The sequence below is a fragment of the Crinia signifera genome, chromosome 7 (genome assembly GCF_055691185.1).
Source record: "Crinia signifera chromosome 7, ASM5569118v1, whole genome shotgun sequence".
Taxonomy (NCBI): domain Eukaryota; kingdom Metazoa; phylum Chordata; class Amphibia; order Anura; family Myobatrachidae; genus Crinia; species Crinia signifera.
The window spans coordinates 100,816,493-100,842,803 of NC_139223.1; the positions used below are offsets into that span (position 1 = coordinate 100,816,493).

General features: G+C 42.5%; 1 protein-coding gene and 1 long non-coding RNA gene across 12 annotated transcripts in view; one reads left to right on the forward strand and one right to left on the reverse strand.

Annotated features, from left to right (window-relative positions):
- The window catches only part of KALRN (kalirin RhoGEF kinase), an 856,470-nt gene that overhangs the window by 633,669 nt on the left and 196,490 nt on the right, over window positions 1–26,311 (forward strand). The gene's annotated exons all lie outside the window — the stretch shown is intronic.
- The window catches only part of LOC146020424 (uncharacterized), a 41,315-nt gene that overhangs the window by 6,750 nt on the left and 8,254 nt on the right, over window positions 1–26,311 (reverse strand). Inside the window, exon 2 of the long non-coding RNA XR_014450787.1 lies at window positions 10,682–10,831. This is a non-coding gene — a long non-coding RNA (uncharacterized LOC146020424). The remainder of the gene's footprint in view (window positions 1–10,681; window positions 10,832–26,311) is intronic.

Here is a 26,311-nt window from a genome sequence, read left to right on the forward strand (position 1 = left end):
GTAATGGAACCCCTTGCCACAAGAATACGAAGCAACCCCGATATTGGAGGCATGCGGGTTGGGCAGACTGAGCATAAGATTGCACTATATGCTGACGATGGGGTGGTGGTGACCCTGACCACACAGAGTGGGTCTGGGTGCAGGTGCGCCTGGCTGGAGCTGTGTTTCCCTAGCTGCTGCTCTGGGACAGGATAGTTAGTCCTGTACTGAATGAACAAGAAAAGAAAGGGGTGTTGAGCTGCGCTTGGTATAACTTTGTAAAAAGTGAGGTAATGAAACCTGTAAAGTTGGGTGAAAAAAATGAGGGATTGGTTGATCTAGTACAAAAAGATTTAATGTCTAAAATACATATAGCCAGAATACATTGCTAATTCTCTAAAATCACATAAAATTCATATCTCACCAACCAAACTGGGGAAAATGTATGGCCCGGAGAGTCCCAAGAGTCCTGTATAGGGCTGAGTTGTAAATCGTCCTGTATGGAGCTGCAATGATATGCCCAATTGGAGCAGTAGGGAGGGAGGACCAGATGTAAGAATAAGGAGCGACTTAAGTTGACACGGATTGCCGACTCCCTCCGCTGGATGGACTGGAGCGGGATGGGTCCTCTACCTCTACCTTACTGTAGGAATTTGCAATCCAAATGGAACCAGTGGAGGTGGTATTACCGGACTGGGATCTGTGCGTGGCCCAAGGGGACCCCCAGGTCCTGGTGAGGCGTGATGGTTGTCTCCAATGTAGCAGATGGTGGGGAGGACTTGAAGATGTTAATAAGGAGCGGCCCAGGATGGCACAAATAACCGACTCCCTCCGCTGGATGGAATAGAGCGGGATACAGTCCTCGACCTCAACCTTGCTGCTAGGACTTGGTGGTCCAATTGGACAAAGGGTGGTAAGTGTGTGCACAAATAAGCACTTCGGGGTTCTTTAGGGGTACCAGTTTGGTATTCTTGAAGGAGATAGAGACCTGAGTCCTGACCGGTTTCGCTGCTCCAGGCAGCTTTGTCCTCTGACAAAGCTGCCTGGAGCAGCGAAACCGGTCAGGACTCAGGTCTCTATCTCCTTCAAGAATACCAAACTGGTACCCCTAAAGAACCCCGAAGTGCTTATTTGTGCACACACTTACCACCCTTTGTCCAATTGGACCACCAAGTCCTAGCAGCAAGGTTGAGGTCGAGGACTGTATCCCGCTCTATTCCATCCAGCGGAGGGAGTCGGTTATTTGTGCCATCCTGGGCCGCTCCTTATTAACATCTTCAAGTCCTCCCCACCATCTGCTACATTGGAGACAACCATCACGCCTCACCAGGACCTGGGGGTCCCCTTGGGCCACGCACAGATCCCAGTCCGGTAATACCACCTCCACTGGTTCCATTTGGATTGCAAATTCCTACAGTAAGGTAGAGGTAGAGGACCCATCCCGCTCCAGTCCATCCAGCGGAGGGAGTCGGCAATCCGTGTCAACTTAAGTCGCTCCTTATTCTTACATCTGGTCCTCCCTCCCTACTGCTCCAATTGGGCATATCATTGCAGCTCCATACAGGACGATTTACAACTCAGCCCTATACAGGACTCTTGGGACTCTCCGGGCCATACATTTTCCCCAGTTTGGTTGGTGAGATATGAATTTTATGTGATTTTAGAGAATTAGCAATGTATTCTGGCTATATGTATTTTAGACATTAAATCTTTTTGTACTAGATCAACCAATCCCTCATTTTTTTCACCCAACTTTACAGGTTTCATTACCTCACTTTTTACAAAGTTATACCAAGCGCAGCTCAACACCCCTTTCTTTTCATATGCTGACGATGTCCTGTTGTCTGTAGGAAACCCAATTCAATCCCTGCAACCCCTACTAAATTAAATAGATTTATATTCCCAATTTTCCGGCTATAAAATCAACGCTGACAAAACCGAAGTCCTGGACTTTTACCTTCCCGGGCCAACCAAACTAACATTGGAGACCTCCTTCCCATTTAACTGGCACGAGCGGAAAATTAAATACCTTGGTATCTTTTTAACTCACCAGCTTCACCAACTATTCCAGGCAAATTTTCCCAGGGTTCTTGATCAAATTAAAACAGACCTACATGCATGGTCCTCCCATTTCATATCATGGATAGGTAGAATAAATTCGGTGAAGATGAATGTGCTCCCTAGACTCCTTTACCTTTTTCAGACCCTCCCAATCTTTGTCCCTCCCTATGTGTTTAAATTCCTGAGATTTCAAACTTCCCATTTTATCTGGGCGAATAAACACCCCAGAATCCGTCTGCAAACACTACAACGCCCCTCACATAGTGGAGGACTGGGTATCCCAGACTTTAAACGGTATTACATAGCAGCACAGTTAGCTCACTGCGTTCAATGGTGTAATCCCGAGGCAAAGAAGGTCTGGACGGATATTGAGGCAGCTGAATTGGGGCTCTCGTCTGTCTCCTCCCTCCTTTGGATCCCGAGACTCAAGCGCCCCAAAGGTATTACCTCTCACACAATAGTGTCTCGGTCTCTATCTGTATGGGACTACGCAAATAAAAAGTATAATTTAGCACCCAGCCCATCTCCTATTATCCCCATCCTACATAACCCTGCCTTTCCTCCAGGCATGCACAACACCGCATTCCTCCCATGGAGAGACAGAGGCATAATGTTTCTTAATGACATTACTAAAGATGAGACTTTTCCCCAGTTCTCTCAGATCCAAGCCAACAAAGGTGTACCTACAAGGAACTTCTTTCAGTTCCTCCAACTTAGACATCTCCACTCCACAGTGAAGCCTATTATCACCAACAGGCCCTTATCGACCTTTGAGGCACTGTGCCTTAGACGGTCCACCACTAGAGGACTAATCTCTCTTATATACACGTTGCTCACTGATAAATCCACCCCCAGCAACCCGCTTCTGAAAAGGCCTGGGGAACAGATTTAAATGGTTCACTAAGTGAAGAGGATTGGTCGGAGATTTGGGACAACTCTGCCTCAAGTTCTATATGTGTGAAAATTAAAGAAAACACCTATAAACTGATTTATAGGTGGTATTACGTTCCCTCCAAACTTAGCAAAATATACCCAAATGTATCGGACAGATGCTGGAGAGGATGTGATGCTGAAGGATCATTCATGCATATATGGTGGACATGCCCCAAGATTGCGGAACTATGGAAAGAGGTAATCCAATACATAGAAAATCTATTACCTGCCCCCGTCCCAAATGACCCCAAATATTTTCTCCTACCACTAGATGTCCCATCTCTCTCCAAGCCACAAAACAAACTGATGCGTCATGTGGTCTCTGCGACCACCTGCCAGATCGCGATGGATTGGAAAAAGCTGGCGGCTCCCTCCATGCACTCCATAATATCCCGCTTGTGGCATGTGTATCGCATGGAGTATATGACAAGCATCCTTAATCATTCCTCCAAAAAATTCAACTATGTTTGGACCCCCTGGGCTTCCCTCCAACAGACCACCTCTCCTTTCAGTATATGATACCGAGCCTAGCCGAATGACCCCAAATATACTACCGTGACCATCATAAGACACCGAGGACCCAACCGTCTTCCTTTTTCCCCTTTCGTTTTCCTTCCCTTCCTATCTCTCTCTCTACCTCCACTCTACTCTCTCTACACCGACTGGTTTCACTCTCTTCCCTTTCTCACTTATCCTCTTCTCACAATTTCTTCTTATATTTCTATAAAACTGTTAAAATGAATCACGTATTTGCTTTCTTTTTGCACTACAGCTGTTTTTTTCCATTCTAAATGTGGACTTTACTGCCTCTGTGTTATGGAGCTTTTTCTATATTGTATTGTGATTCGCAAATAAACACATTTTGGAAAAAAATAAAATAATATAGCAGCCTAGTAGGTAGATAAACTAAACTACTAGGGAGATAGGCAGTAGCACTGCCAGTGGTCACCACAAAAGGTAGTTACACACCACCAGTAGCAGACTATTATGCACCAGCAGAATTTATAATAATTAATTTTATTATTAGGTACTGCTTGGCAGTGGCACACGTCAGTGCACCAGCAGCATGGAATTATTTTTTACAGTCACACGCAGCACAGGTATTATTTTTTAATTAAATTTATATATAGCAGCCTAGTATGTACTAGGTAGGTAAACTTAGGCAGTAGCACTGCCAGTGGCAACAGTGGACTGAGTAAATAATACTGGCAGATTCAGTGCAGGCAGCACCAGTGGACTATATATATAATATAATTAACTATTAATATAATATATATAATATTACAGCACAGCACCAGAGGTAGGCCCCAGACAGTAGTACTACAAGTACACAGTTCGACTGTCCTCCTTGCTAGGGTGACCCCACCCTAAGCAGAGAGGAGAACAGAGTACACAGCAGCACTGAGAGAGACAGCCTCAGCGAATAAAATATTGCATTCAAGGTCAAGCTCAAGTTTAAGCCCCAGCAGCAGCACCACCACACCCTCTCCCAACCCACTACTAGACTGGAGTGAAGATGGCGGGCGCGGCAGCCACTATTTAAAGCCTCACGAAATCCGGCGCCGGGTGATGACGTTCTGCCCACGCAGACGGACCCGAGTCAGGGCGGGAATCTCCGAGCGCTGCTTCTAGTATCCATCCAATAAAATAGTTTATTAATTGCGACACAACTTATTGCATCTACATTTTACAATGTCCTTGTAATTTACAATATATCGGCCGAACCACCGTAGCCTAAAAAGTAGATTTAGAGGACATAGGAGCAACATACTAAAAAAACTCTCCCATCACAGTGTATCATGCCATTTTTCTGAAGTCCATGAGAGAAATCCGAAAGGTCTCACAATCTCAGGAATTTAACATATTGTCACCACCAAGAAAGGGGGTGACAGATTTAAAAAGCTATGCATCGCCGAACCTCATGGATTTTCAAATTAGATACTTTGATCCCTGCTGGCCTCAACGTAGCTCTTGATTTTTCCTGTCTAGATTGAAAGAGTGATTTTACCGGAGGCGGAGCCTATACTGCATGAGTTGGGTTCCACCGCCATGCATCTGCATGCTCCTAACCCGGGTCACTCAGCTTAGCCTTTACTATCCCTGTTTGAATTGCTCCACACCACTATGACCCATGTAGTTCTCTTTGTCCATATCCTATTCATCCATCCCTTAAAGAACCTTTATATTACTTTATTAACAGTAAAAACAATGTTTTTTTGTTGACTGCATGCGACAATCTGCAAAGACTAGAGGAATGGTCAACTACCCTCTGTGATGGTTTGCAGTTGCCTCTACGCAGACTTCAGCTGCTGTTCTCTTCATTGTTTAAATTTCCTAGATGTGCCTCTATAATTAATTTAATATAACATCATTTTTGCTCAGTCCGACTGGATCTCATATAATAATTTTGGATTGCTTATTCTGTACATCCAGGATTTAATAATATCTATAATATATTATCTCTTGGTATTAACACACAAATAGATTTACTGATTTATTATCTATATTGTAATATCTTTAGCTCTACAATTATCAATCTTTCTGCAAGTGTTATAGTCTATTTCTTAATACAATGAAATCACAATGTTACTGAAATGTACTATTCCAGCCTGGATCCTCTCTATCTATATGCTACTAAGTATATAAGTCTTTAATTGCTCCTCATTATTGGATTAATTGGAGGAAGCACTGTTCCTAAACCTTTTTTTTTATATAAAAATGTATTAAGAATTCACTCCAATACAGTTCACGACATGTTTTTAACTAATACCATACTGGTCCGGTGTATATATAACTATGTTCATCTTATTGAGATAACAAATTGGTATGTTGACCAATCTAGCAAATGAACTCTGCCTATAAATAGGGAACAGACACTGGCTATTACATAGTTACATAGTTACAGAGTAGGTGAGGCTGAATAAAGACTTGCATCCATCTAGTTCAACCTATGTTTATAGTAGCTTATCCCTTGTTGTATAGTATGTTATGATATTTTAAAGACAGATTTTGTTACTTATTCGTACCCATGGATGTTTTTAACCAATAAATGTTTATCCAACCTTATTTTAAACATATTTATAGTGTCTGCGGACACCACTTCTCCAGGAAGAGAGTTCCAAAGTTTGACTGCTCTGGCTGTAAAGAAATTTTTTCTTATAGATGAACAAAATCTTTTTTCTTCTAATCTAAACTCGTGCCCTCGCGTCCTAGATTCCTTTCTAGTAGAAAAAAGGGTGTTTGACAGTTCCTTATATTGGCCCCTAATATATTTATACATGTTGAGCATATCCCACCTTAAATGTCTTTTCTCTAGTGTAAATAGTCCCAAATTGTTTAATCTTTCCTCATAGTTTAAATTCTAATAAGCTTTGTTGCTCTTCTTTGGATTTTTTTCTAATTCTATGATGTCCTTTTTATAGTGCGGGGCCCAGAACTGCACTGCGTATTCGAGGTGCGGTTTAACCAATGATTTGTACAGAGGCATAATTACTTTTGAGTCCCTAGTTTCCATGCCCCTTTTAATACATGCGAGAATTTTGTTGGCCTTTTTTGTTGCTTTATTACATTGAGCACTTCACCCCACTTTGTTGTCTATTTGGACTCCTAGATCCTTTTCGGGTACTGATTTACCCAATTCATCCCCACTTAGGTAATAACTAGCACACTGGTTATGTCTCCCAAGGTGCATGACCTTGCATTTGTTCACATTGAACCTCATCTTCCACTTTTTTGCCCACTCATCTAGATTGTCAAGATAATTTTGAAGCGTGGTGACATCTTCTGATGATTTAATAACTCTGCTAAGTTTTGTATCATCCGCAAAGATGGAGACATTGCTGAGTAACCCCATCCTAATATCGTTAATAAAAATGTTAAATAAAATGGGCCCAAGAACCGAACCCTGTGGCACTTCACTTAGTACTGGTATCATATTAGACAAGGCACTGTTCACGACCACTCTTTGTTCTCTATTACACAGCCAGTTCCCTACCCATCTACAGATATTTGCCCCTAATCCCATGTCCTCCATTTTATTTATCAACCTCTTGTGTGGTACTGTGTCGAAGGCTTTAGCAAAATCTAGGAAAATCACATCTACAGCGTTTCCATTATCAAGGTTTTTGCTAACCTCTTCATAGAAACCAAGTAGATTAGTTTGGCATGAACGATTTTTCACGAACCCATGCTGGTTATTACTGAGTAAACTATGAAGGTCTAAATATTCCTGGATACCATCTCTTAAAAATCCTTCAAATAGTTTACCCACTATTGATGTTAAACTAACAGGTCTGTAATTAGCGGGATCCTCCTTTTTTCCTTTTTTGAATAATGGCACTACGTCTGCTATTCTCCAGTCTTTTGGTACCTTTCCTGATGATAGTGAATTATCAACGATATAATGTAGAGAGGAAGCTAATTCCTCCCTTAATTCCATTAGTACCCTAGGATGAATCCCATCTGGCCCAGGTGATTTATTTGTTTTGATTTTGCTGAGCCTCAATATTATTTCCTTAGTAGAGAATTCAATATTGAGGTCCGGCTTGTTCATCCCATTTGTGGTATGTGTGCGTTCCACAGTCTGCTCTCCCTTAGTAAACACTGATGAGAAGAACTAATTTAACAGTTCTGCTTTACCCTTGTCCTCTGTAAAACTTTTTCCATTGATATCGGTTAGTGGGCCTATGTTGTCCTTAATTATACGTTTACTATTTATGTATTTGAAAAACTTCTTGGGGTTAGTTTTACTTTCAGTGGTTATGCGCTCTTCATAATCCCTTTTAGCTACTTTGATTGCCAAATTTTGTTTGATTCTTTGTATTTGGTGAACACCTCCTCATTTAAGTTATTTTTATAGAATTTAAATGCTCTTGTTTTATTGTTGATTGTTGACCTAACTTTTTTGTCCAACCATGGTGGCTTTTTTTTATTGAATTTACCCTTAGTTCCTTTAGGAATGTATTTAATAGTTAATGATTTGAGTATATTTTTTAGAGGATCCCAAATTTCCTCAGTATTTATCCCCTCAAAAACTGTTTCCCACACAATTCTTTTTAGGGCTTCTCAGAATAATTCGAAGTTAGCTTTTCTGAAGTTTAGTATTTTTGCCGATCCTTTATGATATAATTTACTGAAGTTGATTTCCAGTGAAACCATATTGTGGTCACTGTTCCCTAGGTGTTCAATTACTTTTGTGTTTGAAACTAAATCTATATTATTTGTTAAAACCAAATCCAATAATGCCTTATTACGAGTTGGAGCTTCTACCGTTTGTGTGATAAACTGGTCTTTAATTAAGCTTAGAACCCACTGCTTCTTGCTGTTTTACATGTTTCATTTTTCCAATCAATATCAGGTAAATTAAAATCACCCATAATTAATACCTGACCCTGATCTGATGATTGTTTGATTTGGTTTAAAAGAGACTCGTCCCCTTCGTTTATGTTCGGTGGTCTATAGCATAACCCTATTAAAATTCTGTTATTAGGTTTTTGTTATTGTCGGTTATCTCTGCCCACACGGCCTCAGTGTAGTCTTCCTCTGTGCCGGTGCTCATTTCTTTCTCACACAATGTTAAGTTATTTTTTACATATAGGCACACCCCCCGCCCTTTTTATTTTCCCTGTCTTTTCTGTAGAGTGTATATCCCTCCATGCATAATGCCCAATTGTGCGACTCATTACACCATATTTCTGTAATACCAATAATGTCATAATCGTCTCTAGTGACCACAGTTTCAAGTTCCCCGATTTTACCTGCTAAGCATCTTGCATTAGCCAGTAGGCATTTTAATTTATGTTTATTTTTATTTGCGTCCCTAACATTGTGTTGAATTTCTCCTCTGGACTTATTTGTATTCCTTCTTAACTTCCTCGTACCCACCTCCCTCTTAGTAGACTCTCTACTGCAGGCATTCCCAACCACGGTCCTCACGGCACACCAACAGTGCAGGTTTTACTGATATCCAGGCTTCAGCACAGATGGTTTAATCAGAATCCCTCAGATACTAATTAAATCACCTGTGCTCAAGTCTGGATATCTACAAAACCTGCACTGTTGGTGTGCCTTGAGGACCGTGGTTGGGAATGCCTGCTCTACTGGCCTCCCCACCATTCCTGTCCGACCTATTTACAGTTTTGAAACTTCTTCCTTGAAAAAGTCTCCCAGGAGATGAAACGCGTTGCCCTACTTCCGCCAGTACGCCTGTCTGCACCAGACTTCCGCCCATACCGGTACCTAGAACTTCCGCCAGCACACTGCTCCGGCCCCAGATCTCCGCCTGCCACCTGTAACACGGGTCTACAACGTGCAGCACACAGACTCCCAACCGCTTGTCCGCACACCACCGGCATTCCACCTTTGTCCTGTGTGTGCTGGAAACGGACCCATCAAGGTCCGGAACGCCCAAAGGACTACTCCAGTGGAACTTTCTGATGGGTGAAAAATAACTCCGCTAATCACCCCGTTTTTTCTAATATGCGGGCGAAGCAGCCATTACGGGTCTGGTGAATGCCTTTTTACCCACAAGTGGTTACTATTGCATGTTTTGCTTACTTGCTAATTAAGGCACAACTTGGGTTGCATTAACAAACTAAGGCCCCATGCTACTAACATCCTGCTTCTAACTGCATGTTTCAATTTATTTGACTGAGATTGAGCGTGAAAGTTCCTTTTTCCCCTCCTACTTACAGCTGGGACACCAGCTATTTTTAGTCAGGTGCACATAAGGTTAAGTTTTAACCTTATATTTTAGTACTATATTCTATACGTAATTTATGTTTCATGTTTGTTATTTATACACCAATTTCAGTTTTTTACCCCCCTGCATTGTTATTGTCATTATAAAAATATTATTTTTTATATAAAGCTTATTAATTAATTGCTACATGGCGTGCCTTGTATTATTGTGATCAGTGTAAGATAATATATTAAATTTACACCTGAATAACAGCGCGGTGTGTACCACAAGTTTGTTTTCCTGCAATTTTTTTGGGAGTCTAGCAAACTCCCCACACCTGCTGCAGTGATTCCAGGTTTAACTATTTAATTTTAATAAATTCCCGATATACATTTACTAGCGCCGGGGCTCTCTTGGATGTGAGTTATTGCTTCCACAGAGGACAATCCCCTTTCTTTAGCTATACAGTATATATCAAATGCAAAAGGATCACATGCTCAAGGAGGGATTGCGGACGACTTCTCCGAAGGGAGAAGTTGCACTAGTGTATGCCCAGCTTAAGACCTTTTCTGTTTGCCACATCTAGTGGAAAGGATTTAAGTCCCGGTAATGTGTTAGGGTCGATTATATGGTTGCTTCATAAATTTGTCCCACCCGAAAGCACAGGTAACCTTGCCCATCTCTGTCTAGTGACTGTGTTCAGTCACTTTGGGGTTCTCTAATCTATAATGCTTAAAATGTAATTCTGTAACTGCAGCTCTCAAATATTAGGGGGTACATTGAGTAAAGGGTATTTAATCAACCCCTTACTTTCTGTAAACCTGGGTACACACCTAAAGATTTATCTGTCCAATCTGTCTAGTGGGAACAAAAATTTTGTAATGTATTTTAATACATTTGCTAGATGGTGCTGCACTCAGGTTGAAGGAAACAAAAACTCAGGAAGCCATAAGAGTTTGCAACAACGTTTCAGTTGTAATGACAACTTTTTTCAAGTCTTACATGCATACAAATAAAACAGTTACATACCTTTCATAGACAAACAAACCACCCGTGTTCAGTGCAGAGCCTCGCCGGGAGGGACACTGCATCGATCCGGCAGCCACCCATAGTGATGATGTCATGGCACACCGGTGTCATCCGCGTCAACCTTCAGTGTTTACCGTCACCATGGAAACCCTGGGGACCGAGGAATATAAGTAAATGCGATGAGTAACATTACATGCAGCTCAAGTTTAGCAGCAATGACTTGCTAACACACTATATATGCAAATACACTGTACTATACTGAAATAATTAACTGAAGCTATATGGCAACGGCAATAATGGATAAGCGGCAAAGCATACAGTACAATCTCAATAATAATGCTCTCATCCAATAATGAAGAATGTACAAAAAATTCTAAACATTTATCGAAAACAAGCATAAGATATAATCTCATTGAGACCTCTGGGCGCAATCACATCCAGTTTGTGAATCCACATTGATTCACACAGGAGTAGCTTTACAGCGCGATTTCCTCCTCTGTCAATAATTCTGTAGCAGAGGGAATTAAGGGGGTGCTTGGCCACAGCGAAATGCTGGGCAACAGGTTGCTCGCTCGAGCCAGACATAATAGCTTTGCATATGGCGGAACGATGTGCTGCCATATGTTCTTTGAACCTACATTTGGTTTTCCTGATGTAGGACAGACCGCATGGGCATAGGATCTGGTACACCACAAAAGTAGTGTCACAATTTACATGATGCCTTATGGGGATACTTTTGCCTGTATGTGGGTGCGGAAATGATTTGCCAGAGAGCATAAACTGGCAGGTAACACATCCACAGTAGGTGCAACCCAGAGGTTTTGATGTTAAAAAGGATGAGGATAATTTAGCCTGTTTAATTTTGGACAGGGCAGTTTTACTTTACCAATCTTTTACATTTTTTCCGCATAAATAACACGGCATCAAAGAGGTAGTTGCAAAGGGCAGTTGAGGATCAGAAGCAATGACCGGCTAGTGTTTCTTGGTAATGGCATTAATTGCAGGAGCTGCAGTATTACATTTGTTACATTTGAAATGAAAGATAATCAACCATTTGCTCCAGTGGCATATAGAATAAATTGCACACTGTGCCAGGATTACACCCATTATACATTGTCACACATCGTTATGCACATTACACATTATGCCACAGACTGTAATGCTCATTACACATTATGCCACACACAGTAATACACATTACACATTATGCCACATATTGTAATGCCTATTACACATTATGCCACACACCATAATGCCTATTTTAAATTATGCCACACCGAAATGCAGGCATTCCCTACCACGGTCCTCCAGACATACCAACAGTGCAGGTTTTAGTGCTATCCAGGCTTCAACACATGCTTACCTACATGCCTGTTGTCACAGGGGTTTTATGCTGGTTGTTACGGGAGGGTTTCATGCTGTTTGCCACAAAGGGTTTCATGTTGGTTGCCCAGGGAGTATTGCCAATTGAGTATTGCATACTCATTGCCCAGGTGGTTTTTCATGCTCGTTGGCCTGCTGGAAGAGCTGACACGCTGCTCTAAGCAGAGGATTTGCGCAGCGTATCCGCAGGATGGGATGACAGCTGGGGAAGGGATGCGACTGGATGAGCTAACATGTTACCCTCAACATAAAATTTGAGTAGCGTGTCAGCTGTCATCCTGTCCCCATCGCTCTCAGCAGAGGACTGAACTTGAGCAGCTTGTTGCGGCAGTTGAGCGCACATACATACAGCTTGTTGCGGCAGTTGAGCGCACATACATACACGATTTACAGAATTATAAAGCAATCTGGTCTATAGGGACTAGACTGAATTGGCAGGGCACCAGTTGCACTGTGGGATAACGGCCGCTGGGTCAGGATTCTCACAAAATGCAGCCATCTGAAGCATGCAGAATCAGCATTCATGGTTGGTCCCATTTAACTGTCCAGCAGCCAGTGCCAGATTAAGCTCTAAATGGGCCTGGAGCTGAAAATTATCAAGGGCCTATTAATAGGGGTTATAGCCAGTACCTAATAATGGGGGGGGTGTGACCTGTGTTCTGGTTGAGTGGTCTGCTCATGGGTGTGTCCCTATTTGTGTAAATACTTACAACTAATTATATATTTATTATTTATTTCTATTCTTATATAGAGCATACAGTGTATAGTTGAACATTCACATCATTACCTGCCCCAGTTGAATCTATGGGCCAGATGCACTAAGCTTCAAAAGTGATAAAATGGAGAGTGATAAACAGCCAGCCAATCAGCTCCTACCTGCCATGTCACAGGCTGGGTTTGAAAGATGTCAGGCAGGAACTGATTGGCTGGCTGTTTATCACTCTCCACTTTATCACTTTTGAAGCTTAGTGCATCTGGCCCTCTATCCTCTATCGCATGTACATGCACACACAGACATTCTTGGGATAATTTTTGTTGGAAGGCAGGGGGTTGGCATTGGAAAAATGCAAAGGGTTTAGTATAGGGTGGAAAATGGCAAAGAGGTTGGCATATGCAAGGGATGGCACAGAAAAGAGGGAAAATAGAAGCTGCAGATATACCTACCTTCCAGCGGCGGCTGCAGACTTTGATCTGCAGTGCAGACCATGTATCGCCAGCATTGAGAGCATTGGACAATATAAATGCACACTCCCTCCAGCCAAACAGTACAATGATATCCAAGGTAGAGGTGTAGCACTCGGACTAACAAAACAGGTCGAATAAAGGAGATGACTACTCCATCTGAGGACGTTTCAGTTTATTAACTATTTTCAAGTCACATATATAATATATATAATAAATATAAAGCTGCTATTTCTGTTGTCTCCAGACCCTACCTAAGTGATCGAACTACACGGGGACCATCAATCCAACATGACGTCACAAGGTTCCACTGACACTGCCCCATTATCTCTCATGACCCTGAGAACGGGTGAGATCCTGAGCTTTTCAGATACGGATGCGGATACGGTTTTGGTCAAACAGACACTCAAAACCTTTGCAGGCAAAGACTCCCCTGAAGACCTCTATAATTCTCTCTATAAGTTAAAAAAGAAAGAAGTTGACTTCCAACTACATGGCATTAGCCTCTCCGATTACTATAGAGACAGGAAAATCCCACGGGGCTTCAGGATAAAAAACGTCCCCACTATAGGAAGGAACAGCCCTGAATTCTGCCGCCGTTGGGTGGCAGTACTGAACAAGTGCTCACTAGACCTTATTCTCCAAGTAGTGGAAGAATCCACCAGAATCCTAGAAGAGACCAAAGATCAAATCAAAGATATGGAGAAAACATCCAGACCCATCCTATCGGAAGACACAAGCCAGGACTGGCTAAACAAGCTGAACACCAGCATTGAGATCTACAAAAGGGAACTCATCAAATATAAAAAAAGCAAGCTAAATACAGTAGAAAGAGATTATCAGGAGCAGACTGTATATCCTTGGGCTACGGGTCGCTTTCCTAACAGACGTACTACACGCCCTAGACCAAAGTGGAACAGACGCATGAGATCCAATATAGAAGAAGGTACAACAGACATAAGCACCTCACAAAGTGATACCGACAATGGTGCAGGACCCAGCAACACCAAGCCCCCTGTCTGTAAATACCCTGTTTTGTTGTATCACTGTCCCCTATGTAAAGCGCAACGGAATATGCTGCGCTATATAAGAAACTGTTAATAAATAAATAATTTAGGGCCAAAGACCTGCGCCAAGGGCGCGGAAGGAAAAGAGCCCGTACAAGAAGAGGTGGCCAAAGTACCAGGCAAATCAAAGCGCAACTACCGCCATTAGATGTTGTTATTAACCTATCCTCTCACCAACTATCACAAATAGAAAATCAGGTACTTAATAAGGGTCTATCCTTTGTCCCTGTCAATAATTCTAAGGATCTGGACTGGAGTGTGGAGGTATCCAAACACCAAAGAATGTTAAAATTTAAAGAATACTATTACAGTCAAGATATTCAACGGGAGACTCAAATACCCAAACACCCTTTTAAGAAAAAATCGCACTTCGAACCTACAAGCTCAAATCCAGCAATAAGGAGCTACTCTCGATCACTGGAGAAAATAATCCGTGAGGATGCCAAAAAAACGCCATCCATTATGTCTAATCTAAGTAAAGATGAAAAGGCGGCCATTAAGGCCTTGAAAGACAATGATAAGATCACCATACGCATGGCAGACAAAGGAGGGGCCATAGTGGTCCAAGACATGGACAAATATAAACTTGAACTGCACAGACAACTGGGAGACTGCAAGGTCTATGAAAGGTTAACTGCTGATCCCACATCCAAGTTCAAATGGGAGATTGATCTTATCCTACAGGAAGGAGTCGACAATCATTGACAAACGCATCATGGAGGCATTACAAGTGGCATTTCCAATTATGCCACTACTTTATGCCCTGCCCAAAGTCCATAAGGACCTGATGTGTCCACCGGGCCGACCAATAATTTCAGCCCGTGACTCTCTGTACAACACAATAGCCAAGTATCTTGACTATTGGCTACAACTGGTAGTAGTCAATCAACCAACCTTTCTCAAGGACACGACAGAACTGCTTATAAAATTGGAAAGGATGAACCCCTCAAAGAAAAATGTCTGATGTGCTGTATAGACGTAGTGTCACTATACACCAACATTCCGCACGACAAGGGGCTGCAAGCAGTTGAAAAAATGATTACCAATAACCCTCAGTACAAGGGGCCTGAGATCAACTTCTTCATCAAGCTACTGGAACAAACCCTCAAAAGAAACTTCTTCCTATTTGATGGCGCCCACTATAGACAAACACTAGGTTGCGCCATGGGAAGTAACGCGGCACTAGCGTTCGCGAACGCATATAGAACAACGACTGTTCTTGAAAAACCCAAGACTGGGACCAGGCATAAGACTTTTTTGTCGCAATATTGACGACATTCTGCTACTGTAGACTGGTGAGGAAGATGAGTTCCAGGATATCATGAAAGAAAATAATCTGAAAGATCCGACTATAAAATTTACATATACGTGCAGTCACACAGAAATACACTACCTGGATGTGCTTATGAAACAAAGCGAAAATAACCTGTCCACGTCGATCTATTATAAGCCAACTGACAAGAATACTTTCTTGCATGCCTCCTCCTTTCATCCGGTAGCCATGAAACGCAGCCTCCCCTTCTCTCAGTTCATCCGAATTCGGAGAATCACAAGCGATAAAGTATTAGCAGCATCACAAATGGATGACCTAATGCTTAAATTCCTGCAACGAGGATACAAGAGATCAGAACTTGAAACAGCCAAAAGTAAAGCCATGCGGATAACAAGAACGATGTGCTTGAAACCTAAGGACAAGAAGGAAAAAGAGGGCGTCCTCCCTTTTGTCACACAATACACAACCTCCAGTCCAAAAATCTCTCAAATATCCAAACAATTATGACCCATTATCCAGAGTGATCCAGGTCTCAAACCGCTACAGAACACTAGACTGCTTAACTGCCACAAAAGAGGGAAGAATCTGAAAGATCTCCTGGTTAAAAATGATGTTACAGTATATAACCAAGTAACAAGAAGCCACTTCATGTCCAAAAAAACAGGGTCATACAGATGCACTGGATGTGCAACATGCAATCATCTAGAAGTAGGCCCTAATATTACACACCCCTTTTCTGGCAAGAGATTACCCATTAAACACGTTCTAAGTTGCCATGACAAATACGTAATTTATGTTATAAAATGCCCATGTGGGCTCGCCTATGTGGGCAAAACTGTCTGCAGTTTCCGAGAGAGGGCAGGCCAACATAGATCGGCAATCCGTTTGGCTCTGGCAGGAAGGGAAGTGGACCAACCAGTGGCCAGACATTTCAAACTAGTAGGCCATACACTGGTACAAACTTGTGAACCATGTGCCCCCCCTCAAAAGAGGAGGTGACAGAGGACGCATGCTACTACAGAAGGAAGTGCAATGGATAAAACGTATGGATACCCTTGCCCCTAGGGGACTGAACGAGAACTGCTACCTAGCGTGTTTCCTGTAGCATTGCCAAATCCATTTAACTGGACCTGGCTCCTGGGGAGCGCGTGACTATTATGGCCGGTCTGTGCCAACCACTAGTTTTATTGAATGTTCTGCATTATATTTTTATAAGCCCAGATTGAATACAGTAGATACCATAAGTCACTTTATATAGAATCCCGTTAATATCCATCACTGTGAGCCTAGATTCTTAACTCAACACCCACTCTTGATAATAATTCTGAGATGTCCAAATGCCCACATTTCCACAGTGGCAAGAGAAAAATAGAATGACCAAAATTGGTACATTACTGTATACTGAGATCCACTGTGCCAGCAGCACTAATAGCTGACACGGCTGGATTGTATATGATCATGTTTTTGAGAAAGAGAAGGCTGTCATACACTATCAAACTCGGGCTTTTATAAATACAGTTGGTTGGATGGCTGTGGATATGGTGTAAGACACTGTTTATGATGCGTTTAGTTCACCAATCATCATTGTATTGGAGAAACAAGTGTGGGGATAATATACAGTGGGCCCCTACTGGGTGAGTCCCCTTAAAATTATTATCATGTGATTGAGTGCGTCTTATCACAATCGCCCAGTGTGTACCCACAATGTAGATTGGTACAATAGATTGGTTGGTTCATAAACTAAACGCATCATAAACAGTGTTTTATATATCGCCATTTTAAGATGTAATAATTAAAAATTAATTTTTATTAAAACCACCTCTCTTTCCCAGTGCGCCACACTAATGACAGCATACTCTTTCTCAAAAACTGTATCTAATCTTGTGTTCTAGTGGCAGCACACCCTAAAATAAAGTCTCATCATTATATAAAAGGGTTATATCACATACACAGATATCCTCACCTGTGCGATTGGAAAAAAACCTTTTTTGTTGTATATGATCATGTTTATAGATGTGTTTATTATTTTCCCTGTTTCTGCAGATAATCCGAGTGTGACAGGAGGATGGAAGCCGCGGCTGCCGCGAGGACACAGAGCGAGGACGTTGCTAGGCAACGAGGAAGCCGGAAGGCTACACTGATCTCAGCAAGCTGGATCACGTGGTAGCCCGAAAGCATCCTCCGACCCGGGCGCCTGACGCACCACGTACATCGCGTCAGACGCACGCGCGCTCCGTCCCCTGCCACACGCCGGAAGTTTCCGCAGATGGGGTCATCCTGCACTGAATCGGTAACGTATAAATACCGTCTTATGATTTTGTTTGCTACACCCTGATGAAAAATGTTGTAATAACATTTGAAACGTTGATACATATATATATATATATATATATATATATATATATATATATATATTCCTCGAATCCTCTATGCTAACCAGCTGTGGAACTAATGCTCTGCTCCACGAACCCTAAAAGGACAATACTATCCTTCCTTTTCATGAGCTAAGTACCAAGAACTATGGTCTTTGACTTATGTGCTCTATTTGAAAATTTCTACGCCTAAAAAGATATCCACTCATATCCATTTACCCTATAACCCATTGTTCCCATCCCCCACCTACCCGCTACCCTTCTATATTAACTGTGTTGTTTTTTTATATACTTATTTATACTGTCCAATTTTTACAAATCTTTTTTTATACATTGTGTTTATCTTGACTATAAATTAAAATGTTTTTTAATTAAAACTTGTGTTATTCGTATAGACTGGTTATATAAGCCTTTATTATACACCTGTGGTCTGGCACCTGTGTTCTCTCCATATCCTTCCAAAAAAATCCCAGCCGACCTACCAAGTCGGATTTTAGAGAACTAAGCTGCCAACCAATCAAACAAAACTTGCTAGATTAAATATTATACAAATGTGTATGGGTAATTAGAAGCGCCGGTGTCTTAGAGCTACATTCTAAAACATATATATATATATATATATACATACACACACACACACACACACACACACACACCCGCACAAACAATATCTTCGACAAAACTTGGTAGACAACATTTCAGCACCTTTTATGTGGTCACCTAAGTTTACTACACCATATACCCAATATACAAATCATGCAACACAATAGTAATCCCCTTATACTGTACTTGCGTCTTACACACTATGCCACATGGAATGAGCCAAAATTCACACCGACTATAGCACTATAGCAAATGTTCACAATATGCTTCATAAACAGGGACATTGCGCGCCAAAGGCACGCATTAAAAATGTACACCATAATGCCCATTACATGTTAAGCCACACACCATAATGTTTATTACGTATTATGCCAAACACCATAATGCCTATTAAAAATTATGCTGCATAAGTGCTGCTTACCTACATGCTCATTGCCAGGGGTTCCATTCTCATTGCAAGGGGTTCCATGCTTGTTGCCATGTGGGATTACATGCTCATTGCCAAGGGAGAATACATGCTTGCGGTAACTGGGGGACAGCCGCCGCCGGGAAGAAGTGACAGCCATTGACAGCCAGGCAGAGAGCAGGGGGCTGCCCGGTCGTATTAAGAGCACTGCAGGTCCCAGCTATAATACCCCTTAGACACCAAAAAATGTAGGGACTTACCTGGGAGTATGGTCCCAGGATCATGCAGGGACATTCCTGGGCTGGCCCCTTTTACACCAGCCTAGTCCCTGCATTTTCTGGTGTGAGGGGGAGAGATCCCCCCCCCCCCCCCTTTAACCAGCTATAGCTTCGGAATCAACTGACCCATTTACATGAGATCAGTATCATATTGAGGAACTTTTGAGTGGGCTTTGAATGATTTTGGTCCCGTGGAGCTGGGCCATTTGGTTCCAGAGAAATCTACCCTTAAACAACATGAACAGCCATGAAACTACATTTCAGAAATAAAAAAATCGGTTTACCCGCAATATCTCTGGAACCAATTAACCCATATGGACCAGCCTGGTATCAGATTGAAGGCCCAGCGATTTGGGTTTGAGATCAACCTCGAGCTTCTGTGATGCCAGAGGGGGAACTGGTAGCCGTTGGAATCGAGTGGGGGTCGGAATTAGCGGGTCCCATGTTATCCTATGGAGAAAACGTTCCAGCTTTGCCTGGCTGTATCTCCAGTTCCCGGGGGCTAGAGACACGGGACCGGTCTCGTTGGAAAGCCACGGCCCTCAACAATATAAAATGGGCCTAATTGGAGAGTGGGCCTAAAGCTGTAGCTCCATCAGGCCCATTGTTAATCTGGACCTGCCAGCAGTGGCAGGTGCATAGCCGCTTGCTGTAGCGCAGGCAGAGCAGAACTGTATGGGAACCAGCCTGTCCTATATTGCAGGTGCTAGTAGGGCTCCTGGGACAGAGCTGATTAATTATACAGCAGCATATGTCACTATGAACCACACAAGTGCTGCTTTTTGTGGAGGTGTCCCTTCAGGGCTTGGAGCATGGAGCTAGGCACTCTGGGTTACACCCCTGATTTGCTCCCAAACACAGGAAAATGACCAAAAATAACACCTACATTACATACATTGGTGAAATCAAACCGATTTAACCAATTCACCTGGATGAAAAATGTCTGTTTTCTAGTATTTTCCAGCATTCTAGTTTTATTTACTTTCATTTACTTCATTACCCGATTTTTGTTCCCACGAGACAGACGGGACATATAAATCTTTAGGTGTGTAACAAGTTTAAGAGTACCCTGGACCTGGGCCCCTTCAGGCTGTATTTGGTAGGGTTGTAGCTGTCACATAACTAGCATGACAAATTCATGACAAATTTCATTAACAGTTGCAGTTCTATAAAGATGACAATAAGTATGTCTCAACTATAATGTATGTCAGTAGTCAGAGTGGGACTCTTCAGTTACCCCTCTGCGCCCCACCAAAAAAAGAGAGATGAATTAGAACTTATGTCCCCTTTGACAAAAATAAAGGGAAGTTACCTTTTTCTTTAATGATTTTAATACATACATGTTGGCTGGAAGATCAGCTGATCACATTGCTAAATATGTATGTAAATCTATCAGGCACTCTTGATAGCTTTGAACAAAGGGAGCATTATTTTACTACCCACAGACTTCCTGTCTGCCATCCTGTTGAATGACAGAGCCATCAGAAAAAAAACTGATAACAGAGAATAGTAGCTGGCATTCATCAACATAACAAACTTAAGGTCCATACACACTGGGTGACCATCAATGATCGCATTCATCGCTGGGGGGGAAAGACGGTCAGTGCATACACACTGGTTGGCTTTCCCCCTGCTCGGCACCAATGGCAGCGGGGAGGACAGCTTTGCATAGCGCAGAGCTATGCAAAGCCATCCTCAAAGCCGCTCATCTGCTGGTAATACCAGCAGATGAACGGCTTTCCCGGCGATGATGCGGGAGCGCGTGTATGCCGGGCATACACACTGGGCGGCTTTGATCTAAAAGCTGCTCAAACATGCTGTTTTGAGCGACTTGAAGCTCAAAGTCGCCCAGTGTGTATGGGCCTTTAAATGCATTGAAAGATTTTAATATTTTAGTTCCTTGATTCTAAGGAGTGTAGCAGCCCATGTAGATTGTTACCAATGGTGTGCATTTTTAACATTTATAACAGTAAACCTATTATATAAAGTTACATTAATCATAGTCTAGCCATGTAAACATCACCTGTGAGGGGGAAATCCCATTGTATTGTATCTGTTTATTGTTATAAATTATACAGCTGCCAAATTATTTTCTTTACAAAATGGATAACCCACGTTGAATGCCATTTTCCACTGGACAAATTGCATTGTTTCCATCATTATTGCACAACCAGCATACTCTGCTTATTTTTATGTTGCAGCTTTGTGATGAGGTCACAGTGATATCACAGGAAAAGGAAGGTCTGATAATAAATATATTCAGACTTGTTTTCATAGACAGAAGGGAAAAGGTTTGTCATCCTATTTTATGTGCAGCCTGAAGCACTTAGCAACTCAGTTAAATGGTGTCTTATGCCAGTTCTGTGGTACTTACCTTTTTGCATTGCTATCTGGAGGGGAGAGATTATTTTAAAGACTACTAAACATTGACTTCAACATTATAAAGATTAGCTTACAGTATGTATAACAAAGCGTCCACTTACCGCAAATTAAATAATAACTACAAATAAAAATCCAAAATAAGCAGCAGCTCGATTTTCAACCTGTGCCAGTCACAGATACAAAGTCTATAGAAAAAATGGGAAGTGGTCTCATGGCGTGTTACCTAACAGATTACAGTATAGATGTCCCTTTTACACCAGAGCCTCGACCCTGTTTATTGCCGTGCTACTCCGGGTCGGAGTAGCATAAATACAGTAGTATAAATGTTACCCGGGAATCCAACCATGGAAATGATCAGGGTCAGACACGGGGCAGACCCTGAGTCAGGGGCCGGGTAAACAGGTAACCCAGGTTATCTGACCCGGGCACCCATCTCCACCAATGGGGGATCCCGTACCTCCGGACCGCAGCGTCCTGCGGTCGGTTAACATCGCGTGGCCCCGGCTGGCAAATTTCCCAGTTCTTGGAGATGATGCCATCTCCAAGCACCGGGAACCAAGCTGCCAAGGCCAGCTAAGAATGTCAACATTTATTAACATGTAGGGTATATCAATGGCCCTTATTCTGATCTAAGCGGTAACGGCCGCTTGCGGCCGTTCCGCCGATGTTTTCGCTCTGCGCATGTGCAGAGGGCACTCTGCGCATGTGCAGGCGAAATCGCCGCACATTTTTTTTTACCACCGCAAAGGGGGTGGATAGGGGCGTGAGGGGCTACTTAGCCTCATTTCCCTATGCATACGCCCCGCGTTTCATGGGCGTTCCCATGCAAACGCGGGGCGTACGCATGGTAATGAGGCTGTGACGCATGTGTTGGGGGCGGGCATCTGACATCGCCGGATGTCAGCTGCCCGCCCCCATACATGCTTTCACACGGACAAGTGTCCGTGAGGTCTATGGGTGCGGGAGCTGGTGGAGCGTGCGGCCCTGCCTTCGATGGTCGGCGACCATCGAATGCAGGGGGCTGCTCCAAGATGGTGGAGGCGTATCCCCCGCCATTTTCATGCGGACCGCCACATGTCCGCGTACGGACGGCCGTGGCGATCCGTATGGAAGGCGGGGATTCGCCTGCACGGTCGGAGCCGCATATGCGGCTCCGGCCGCACCAACCAGAATAAGGGCCAATGTCACAAAACCTGACTATCTTTACATTATTCTCCCCTTCCCTGTGCCAGTCTTCTCTTTTTTTTTTTTTTTGTGCTACAAGGTTCAGATTTTAGGTCTGTTTACTGTAAGAGGTAAATTTTCTAAACATTCTAAAAGTGAAAAATGGGGATGTTGCCCATTGCAAATAGTCACATTCTGTATATTATTTTGTAAGATGCAAAATAAATGACAGCTAGAAATGTACCCCTGATTCCATTTAGGGTACTCTGTGCCATATTTTCTCTTCTGTTTCTTTGTTGGCAATTCGTAATACTACATATACAGATGTGTCCTCATACATTGTGGCTGTGTACCGCATAACGTGCGCTATGTGAAACGGGCCTGAATCACGCCTGCTCCTTGTGCTACAGTATAGTCCCATTATAAATCGTGTTATAAATGTTGCGTAATGTTGTAATTGTAACCTGCAATTCTACTCATTGACCACCAGATGTCACTTTTGCTAAACAGTACAGCGCATGAGCATACAGTACTGTGTACTCTGTAACGCTGGTTTATAAGGTACAGTATGAAAGCGGGCTCATCCAAGTCGGAAAGGTCAGCAAGTAGGACATCGTGGAGACTTGGTAAGGAGATCACCCGGCGGCCGCTGCATGCTGCACACCCAGGAGGGGGGGGGGGGGGGGGAGGTCCTACATGGATCCCATTTATTTCTACTGTACTGTATGTGCTGCTGGGTTACCCCATCATTGCATGCAGGGAGCTTGACAGGTTGCCTGTATCCTCCCGCACCCAGCACTTACTATGCACTTCCCTGCTGCTTGCAGTGCCATGTCAACATCAATGAGGGCCCAGTGAATTATTTTGCCCAGGGACCCTCACTGATGTTGAGACGGCCCTGCTCAGTTTATCTGTTATTTGTGAAAAACAGAAATATTTCTTCAATGTTGATGAAGAGCTACTGTAGTTGCACAGGACTGATCATTAATGCAATTAATGCACCAAATAACTTTATTGATTTAAAAAAAAAGGTACTTATGAAGTATCTGGGCTGCCGATTTTTTGATTGTATGCCTTAACTTAAGGCATACAATCAGATGCGATGCATGCTATGCGATGACCCAATTTTTCCATAGGATTCAATGTTAAAATGGACTGAGTCCATTTTAACATGGAATTCAATGGGAAAAAGGGGTCCTTTTCATACCCCATCTATCCAAGTGGGCATGGAGTTGGATATAAACCTGTGGCGAGCGTAGCGAGGCGAGCGAAGCGAGGGGACGGTATTGTGTCGGTATTGTGTCCCCTCGCGGGGCTCGCTACGCTCGCCACGCTTCGGGCTCGGTGGCTCGCTACGCTCGCCACAGGTTTATATCCAACTCCATGCCCACTTGGATAGTAGGGGTAAGAAAAGGACCCCTTTTCCCATTGAATTCCATGTTAAAATGGACTCAGTCCATTTTAACATTGAATCCTATGGAAAAATCGGGTCCATCGCATCGCATCGCATCGCATGCGATATGGTCGTATGCGATGCGATGCGATGTCATGCGATGGACCCGATTTCTAAATCGGCAGGCCAGATAATACATAAGTACCAAAAAAAAAAGTAATCCGTTTAACAAAAAATTGTACCCACTGTGGATCAAACCACTATTGCTGCTAACAGTATAGCTGTGTCTCTACCTGCTAGGCCACAGAAAATTGTGATTTTAATGGGTGTACTCTATCCCGTATGCCTAAGGATTACGGTGTCTGACTTCCACACATGCCAAACACAGATCACAGGTCAAAAACACAGTCGTGCCCATTCCATACATTGTGTACTAAATCCGATAATTGTGTACTAAATCCTGGATATTATTTGCAGGAATGTCAGCGTTTATTCAATTACCTTATTTAGTATGACCCTACTCCCATACAATATATAAAGAAACATTTTCAATAAAGTGAAAAGTTATTCACAACATTCAATTGAATGGTACAGTATGCTCATGAGCTACATTACATTATACAGTATACTGGGCAGTCCATGGCATTGTTCGCAATCTACAGCAGGCACATACAGACCTTACTGTACATTACAGTATATAATACTAGAGTTTGAAAGTGATTGCAGAGTTCTGTACCTTCCCCCATGATCACTGATTAGTACTGTATTCATTAACACTGAGCACACCTTTTACTGTATACAGTACAGTATGTTTCCAGCAAAACACCTCCCCCAACCAATTTGGTCACATTAAGTCAATGCAGAGTTCTGTACCTTCCCCCACGATCACTAATTAGTACTGTATTCATTAACACTGAGCGCACTCAGGGGTTAAAGTGAGGGGGAACTGGGGGGAACTGAGTTCCACCACCTCTAATGGTAGGGGGAACTAGTTCCACCACAGCCCTGCACAATAATTCCAACAGCTTTCTTTTCTGGCAGAGCATACAGTATGTGATTTCAAGCTGTCACAAGGTACTATTGCTGTGGGCAACATGTGTAAGGGGCTGTACTTTTGTTGGCATTGTGTATAAGAAACACTACTGTGTTGCATACATGTATACAGAGTACTACTGTGCAGCGTAACATGAAAAAGTGAGTAAGGGGCACTACATGTGGTGTAATGTGAATGAGATTGTGCTACTATGTAAAATAATTTAAATTGGGAGTACAATTGTATGACCACTGTCCCTTCATAAAGAATGGGAGGTAGGGCATAAACTTATAGTTTGCAGGGGGTGCCAAAAACCCTGGCACTGGCCCAAGTTCGCCTAATTCGGGGGGGGGGGGGGGGGGGGGGGGTGTTTGATGGCAGGAGAAAGGAGTTCCACCACCTCTCCGTGACCACTTTAAGCCCTGAGCGCACTATTTACTGTATACAGTATGTCCCTATCAAAACAGCCAATTTGGTCACATTAGTCTTGAGATGTACAGACTGTTGTAGAACTACAGTATGCTACTGTATGTAAACGCTATTGGGATTTTGTCTATACATTATGTACTAAATCCGTTATTTTGTCCATACATTATGTACTAAATCTGGGATTTTGTCTATACATTATGTACTATAGTCGGGATTTTGTCCATACATTATGTACTAAATCCGGGATTTTGTCCAAACATTATGCACGAAATCTGACATAAAATACAGTATGCACAATGCTATGAAACAACTAATTTACAGTATGTCTAGTACAGAATATAGATTTTGTCCGTACATTTTGTACATTTTGTACTACAGTAATACTGTGATATTATCTGCCGTCTTAAATCAAAGCAGTTTCAGTATTTTGTATGGCTATTCACGTGACATACTGGGGGAAATTTACTAAAGGAAATTTGTAAAAAAATAGGTGTATTTGTATCCAGAAATACACTTATTTTTGACATTTACTATCCCGAAAATAAGGCAATTCGTAGTCATATTGATGTGCTATCAATAAGAATACGAATTGCCGTATTTTCGGGATAGTAAATGTCAAAAATAAGTGTATTTCTGGATACAAATACACCTATTTTTTTACAAAT